The following is a 6637-nucleotide window of genomic DNA, read 5'->3' on the forward strand; positions in this document are numbered from 1 at the left end:
GTACTGAGGGAGTGCCGCACTGTCAGAGGGTCAGTACTGAGGGAGTGCTGCACTGTCAGAGGGTCAGTACTGAGGGAGTGCCGCACTGTCAGAGGGTCAGTCCTGAGGCAGTGCCGCGCTGTCAGAGGGTCAGTACTGAGGGAGTGCTGCACTGTCAGAGGGTCAGTACTGAAGGAGTGCTGCACTGTCAGAGGGTCAGTACTGAGGGAGTGCCGCATTGTCAGAGGGTCAGTACTGAGGGAGTGCCGCATTGTCAATGGGGCAGTACTGAGGGAGTGCCGCACTGTCAGAGGATAAGTACTGAGGGAGCGCCGCACTGTCAGAGGGTCAGTACTGAGGGAGTGCCGCACTGTCAGAGGGTCAGTACTGAGGGAGTGCTGCACTGTCAGAGGGTCAGTACTGAGGGAGTGCTGCACTGTCAGAGGGTCAGTACTGAGGGAGTGCCGCACTGTCAGAGGGTCAGTACTGAGGGAGTGCTGCACTGTCAGATGGTCAGTACTGAGGGAGTGCCGCACTGTCAGAGGGTCAGTACTGAGGGAGTGCCGCACTGTCAGAGGGTCAGTACTGAGGGAGTGCTGCACTGTCAGAGGGTCAGTACTGAGGGAGTGCCGCACTATCAGAGGGTCAGTCCTGAGGGAGTGCCGCACTGTCAGAGGGTCAGTACTGAGGGAGTGCTGCACTGTCAGAGGGTCAGTACTGAAGGAGTGCTGCACTGTCAGAGGGTCAGTACTGAGGGAGTACCGCACTGTCAGAGGGTCAGTACTGAGGGAGCGCTGCACTGTCAGAGGGTCAGTACTGAGGGAGTGCCGCACTGTCAGAGGGTCAGTACTGAGGGAGTGCCGCACTGTCAGAGGGTCAGTACTGAGGGAGTGCCGCACTGTCAGAGGGTCAGTACTGAGGGAGTGCTGCACTGTCAGAGGGTCAGTACTGAGGGAGTGCTGCACTGTCAGAGGGTCAGTACTGAGGGAGTGCTGCACTGTCAGAGGGTCAGAACTGAGGGAGTGCTGCACTGTCAGATGGTCAGTACTGAGGGAGTGCTGCACTGTCAGAGGGTCAGTACTGAGGGAGTGCTGCACTGTCAGAGGGTCAGTACTGAGGGAGTGCCGCTCTGTCAGAGGGTCAGTACTGAGGGAGTGCTGCACTGTCAGAGGGTCAGTACTGAGGGAGTGCTGCACTGTCAGAGGGTCAGTACTGAGGGAGTGCCGCACTGTCAGAGGGTCAGTACTGAGGGAGTGCCACACTGTCAGAGGGTCAGTACTGAGGGAGTGCTGCACTGTCAGAGAGTCAGTACTGAGGGAGTGCCGCACTGTCAGAGGGTCAGTACTGAGGGAGTACCGCACTGTCAGAGGGTCAGTACTGAGGGAGTACCGCACTGTCAGAGGGTCAGTACTGAGGGAGCGCTGCACTGTCAGAGGGTCAGTACTGAGGGAGAGCTGCACTATCAGAGGGCAGTACTGAGGGAGAGCTGCACTGTCAGAGGGTCAGTACTGAGGGAGTACCGCACTGTCAGAGGGTCAGTACTGAGGGAGTACCGCACTGTCAGAGGGTCAGTACCGAGGGAGTGCTGCAGTGTCAGAGGGTCAGTACTGAGGGAGTGCCGCACTGTCAGAGGGTCAGTACTGAGGGAGTGCCGCACTGTCAGAGGGTCAGTACTGAGGGAGTGCTGCACTGTCAGAGAGTCAGTACCGAGGGAGTGCTGCACTGTCAGAGGGTCAGTACTGAGGGAGTGCTGCACTGTCAGAGGGTCAGTACTGAGGGAGTGCTGCACTATCAGAGGGTCAGTACTGAGGGAGCGCTGCACTGTCAGAGGGTCAGTACTGAGGGAGTGCCGCACTGTCAGAGGGTCAGTACTGAGGGAGTGCTGCACTGTCAGAGAGTCAGTACTGAGGGAGTGCCGCACTGTCAGAGGGTCCGTACTGAGGGAGTACTGCACTATCAGAGGGTCAGTACTGAGGGAGTGCCGCACTGTCAGAGGGTCAGTACTGAGGGAGTGCCGCACTGTCAGAGGGTCAGTACTGAGGGAGCGCTGCACTGTCAGAGGGTCAGTACTGAGGGAGTGCTGCACTGTCAGAGAGTCAGTACTGAGGGAGTGCCGCACTGTCAGAGGGTCCGTACTGAGGGAGTACTGCACTATCAGAGGGTCAGTGCTGAGGGAGTGCCGCACTGTCAGAGGGTCAGTACTGAGGGAGTGCCGCACTGTCAGAGGGTCAGTACTGAGGGAGTGCCGCACTGTCAGAGGGTCAGTACTGAGGGAGTGCTGCACTGTCAGAGGGTCAGTACTGAGGGAGCGCTGCACTGTCAGAGGGTCAGTACTGAGGGAGTGCCGCACTGTCAGAGGGTCAGTACTGAGGGAGTGCTGCACTGTCAGAGGGTCAGTACTGAGGGAGTGCCGCACTGTCAGAGGGTCAGTACTGAGGGAGTGCCGCACTGTCAGAGGGTCAGTACTGAGGGAGTGCCGCACTGTCAGAGGGTCAGTACTGAGGGAGCGCCGCACTGTCAGAGGGTCAGTACTGAGGGAGTGCCGCACTGTCAGAGGGTCAGTACTGAGGGAGTGCCGCACTGTCAGAGTGTCAGTACTGAGGGAGTGCCGCACTGTCAGAGGGTCAGTACTGAGGGAGTGCTGCACTGTCAGAGGGTCAGTACTGAGGGAGTGCCGCACTGTCAGAGGGTCAGTACTGAGGGAGTGCTGCACTGTCAGAGGGTCAGTACTGAGGGAGTGCCGCACTGTCAGAGGGTCAGTACTGAGGGAGTGCTGCACTGTCAGAGGGTCAGCACTGAGGGAGTGCCGCACTGTCAGAGGGTCAGTACTGAGGGAGTGCCGCACTGTCAGAGGGTCAGTACTGAGGGAGTGCCGCACTGTCAGAGGGTCAGTACTGAGGGAGTGCTGCTCAGATCTCATCACTCCATGCAGACAGTGAATATTGTTGACCCTCTTGGTCTCTGTACACCAAGAGTTTGAACAGTTTACGTGTCAAACAAATGCTTCTCCGCTGTAACTTATGATTCAACACCGCTTTATTTGATACATTTCAATCAGAAACACTATGCTTGCAATTCTTATACTTTACTAATGATTACTATTGTCCCAAGACTCACAGCTTTGGCTATTTAAATAGATATTACCCCGCACAAGACCTGGCCATGTTCTGTCTTCTGAAGATGCTATAGTCACTGAGCTCCAACTGAGGGTGTTGCTCCTGCAGCCTGGTCCAACACGGGCTTTAATGATGTCCGTGGTCTGAGAGTCACATTCTGCCTCGATGAAGTCTGTCACAGTTGTTCCTGTTTTGGATTTGGCTTTACAAGTTTCTTTGAATATGTCATTTCAAAGCTATAGGGGTGATCCTTCTTCCCATCATGCTTTAAGGGAGCCTTGTTGTTAGTCATGTTGCAGGGGTGGAGCGTCACGGCTATGAACTGGTTACAGCTGACGTGCCCAATGCCACGTGTTCAGCTTCTTGGCAAAATGTGGGTCCTGACAAATCCTGTTGGATGAAAAATCCTCAAAATTCCCGACATTCATGTCTCCAGTAGGCAGATATCATTTTATCCGCGCACTCTCTGGGATCTCCACTCGCAGTGAGCCCTTCCAATGGTGCATGGAACATCTCTGTGCAAAATCATCATTGATAAAACCCTGGCCTGTGACCGTACAATGCAAGAACACGATACACGTCTTTGCTTAACCGTCACCAGAATTAGGACCAGTTAAAGCCCAACACTGCTAAATGCAAAGTCAGCGACCAGGTGCCCGAGGAGGGCCACTTACTCACAGCTGATAATGTAATCCAGACAAGACAACGGGCGTACGACAGATGTTGTTACGAGTGTGCGGTTAATCCCAGCCCCGCTTGTCCCGGAGTCACAACACAAGTGAATTAACCAATAATTCTTATAAAAATACCCAAGGTCTTTGTCCCCTGGCTGCCCAATTATTCCAGTCACCAGGTTTGCAATTGTAAACACAATTACTGTTTATTTGTAACAAAAACTATAATGAAATATGCAGAAAATCCAACTGGTTAATTATTAACTAATTCCTGATTCTGGCTTTAATTGACCCCACCCCCACCATGTCCTCACACACACAAGCCAGACAGACACTGAGGCATGGAAAGGGGTAAAACATAATAAGCAAAAGGAAAGAGACTTTGTTTGACATTATGGATTTTAGTGCACCTTCCTCACAGCAAGCTTAGAGTTAACCATAAACCTTTATTGGTCAGTGGTCATTGCAATCCAATACTTCTAATAATAATAATTTTTATTTTTTATTTTTTAAATTTAGAGCATCCAATTATGTTTATTTCAATTAAGGGGCAATTTAGCGCGGCCAATCCACCTAGCCTGCGCATCTTTGGGTTGTGGGGGTGAGACCCATGCAGACTCGGGGGGAATGTGCAAACTGCACACGGATAGTGACCCGGGGCCAGGATTCGAACCCGGGTGTTCAGCGCTGTAGTCCCAGTGCTAACCACTGCGCCACGTGCCGCCTCTCTAATAATAATTTTTATTAGTGTCACAAGTAGGCTTACATTAACACTGCAATGAAGTTACCGTGAAAAGCCCCTAGTCGCCACACTCTGGCGCCTGTTCGGGTACACAGAGGGAGAATTCAGAATGTCCAAATTTCCTAAGAGCACGTCTTTGGGGACTTGTGGGAGGAAACCGGAGCACCCGGAGGAAACCCACGCAGACACGGGGAGAACGTGCAGACTCTGCACAGACAGTGACCCAGCGGGGAATCGAACCCGGGATCCTGGAGCTGGTGCCGCTCTCCAGCATCTATTATGGGTCAGATGTTTACTACCTGAATGGCCATCAGCGCATTCAGTCGATATATTCACCTCCTGGGGAGTGCAAAATAAAGTCATAAATATAAGATCGCCACATATGGATCAAATAGGAGTTTAGAATCTGAAGCTCACGGCCTCATGGAATGGTTGAGGTGAATAGAACAAAGAACAAAGAAAAGTACAGCACAGGAACAGGCCCTTCGGCCCTCCACACCCGTGCCGACCATGCTGCCCGACTAAACTACAATCTTCTACACTTCCTGGGTCCGTATCCCTCTATTCCCATCCGATTCATGTATTTGTCAAGATGCCCCTTAAATGTCACTATCGTCCCTGCTTCCACCACCTCCTCCGGTAGCGAGTTCCAGGCACCCACTTCCCTCTGTGTAAAAAACTTGCCTCGGACATCCACTCTAAACCTTGCCCCTCGCACCTTAAACCTATGCCCCCTAGAAATTGACCCCTCTACCCTATGTGTCAATTTAAAGGGATGGTGGGTGAACATGGGAGCGAATGGACAGAGCCTGACAAAGAAAGGGGGGGGGGGGAGCTTTGTGTCCCGCACAATCAGCAGAAAGCGGACAATGCTGTAAATGTGATGTTCTTCCACATAATTCATTAAATGTGACTCCATTTGACATTCTCAGCCAGCTGGTCAGCGTTATCATTTAGCTCCCCTGAATAAATGAGAGATGTGGAAAGCTGGCGAATTCTGTGGGGTTTTACAAAGGTTCTTGTTTCGATGGAAATTTGGCTACAGTCCAATTCGACCTCTTCCCTTCTCCAAGGGACTGCAGATCCACTGCCTGTCACAGAAGGTCAATGGACTTCAGTCTCGCGCCGTTTACCGCAAGTTGCTGGTTTTGAGTGGGGTGGTTGCGGTCTCCAGCCTCACATCAGGTCACTTCCCGCAGAGATGTGCTCAGTCCGGGGAAAAGGTGGCCAAAGATCTTAGCATAGAATCTTGCCAAGGTCATGGGACCTGGACCTTCCAAACCTGCGACCTCTACCACCTAGAAGGACAAAGGCAGCAGATACGAGGGAACACCGCCGCCTGGAGGTTTCCCTCTGAGCCCCACACTAACCAGATTTGAAAATATATCACCGTCACTCTGCTGTCGCTGGGTCAACATCCTGGAACACCCTTCCTAACAGCACAGTGGGTGTACCTGCACTGCATGGTCTGCAGTGGTTAAAGAAGGTGCCTCATCACCACCTTCTTAAGGGCAATTGGGGATGGTCAATAAATGCTGGCAGCACATCCCCTGACAATACGGAATAATGTCAAGAGCCACGGAAATAATCTCCCCAGAGTGCAGCTTGCCGAGCAGACTGTGTGTTCAGAATTGTTTTTACACATATCATTCCTCAGCGAGTGCACGGGATCTTTACTCAAAAGGATGTTAGATGGGGTAAGGAGGAGATGAGGTGACCTGAAGTAAAACATATTAGAGGGCTACGGGGAAAAGTGTAGGGAATGGCTAAGCTGCTCTTGCAGATGCACTCAATGCCTCTGACTGTGCTCGAACCATTCTATAATTAGATGATTCAAGGTACAGCTAACAGATGTACACAGCATCAGGCCACATTGTGCTGCCTTCCATGTCCAAATACCCCAGTTGATCATTGTGGAGAGTCTAGAGAGCTGACATTGTTCTCTTGTAATTTCACCAGCTGTCCAAGTATATACTGAACTGTTTAAAAGGACTTTGGAAAGACATGAAAAGACACTGTTAATGATGGCTGCCACAAGTCATTTGACGTCTATTATCTAAGTTGACCTGCTTCTGGAAAGTTCCATGTGAATTGCAATTCAGACATGCCGTGACATCCTTTTGTGG

The sequence above is a fragment of the Scyliorhinus torazame genome, chromosome 18 (assembly GCF_047496885.1).
Source record: "Scyliorhinus torazame isolate Kashiwa2021f chromosome 18, sScyTor2.1, whole genome shotgun sequence".
Classification (NCBI taxonomy): Eukaryota; Metazoa; Chordata; class Chondrichthyes; order Carcharhiniformes; family Scyliorhinidae; genus Scyliorhinus; species Scyliorhinus torazame.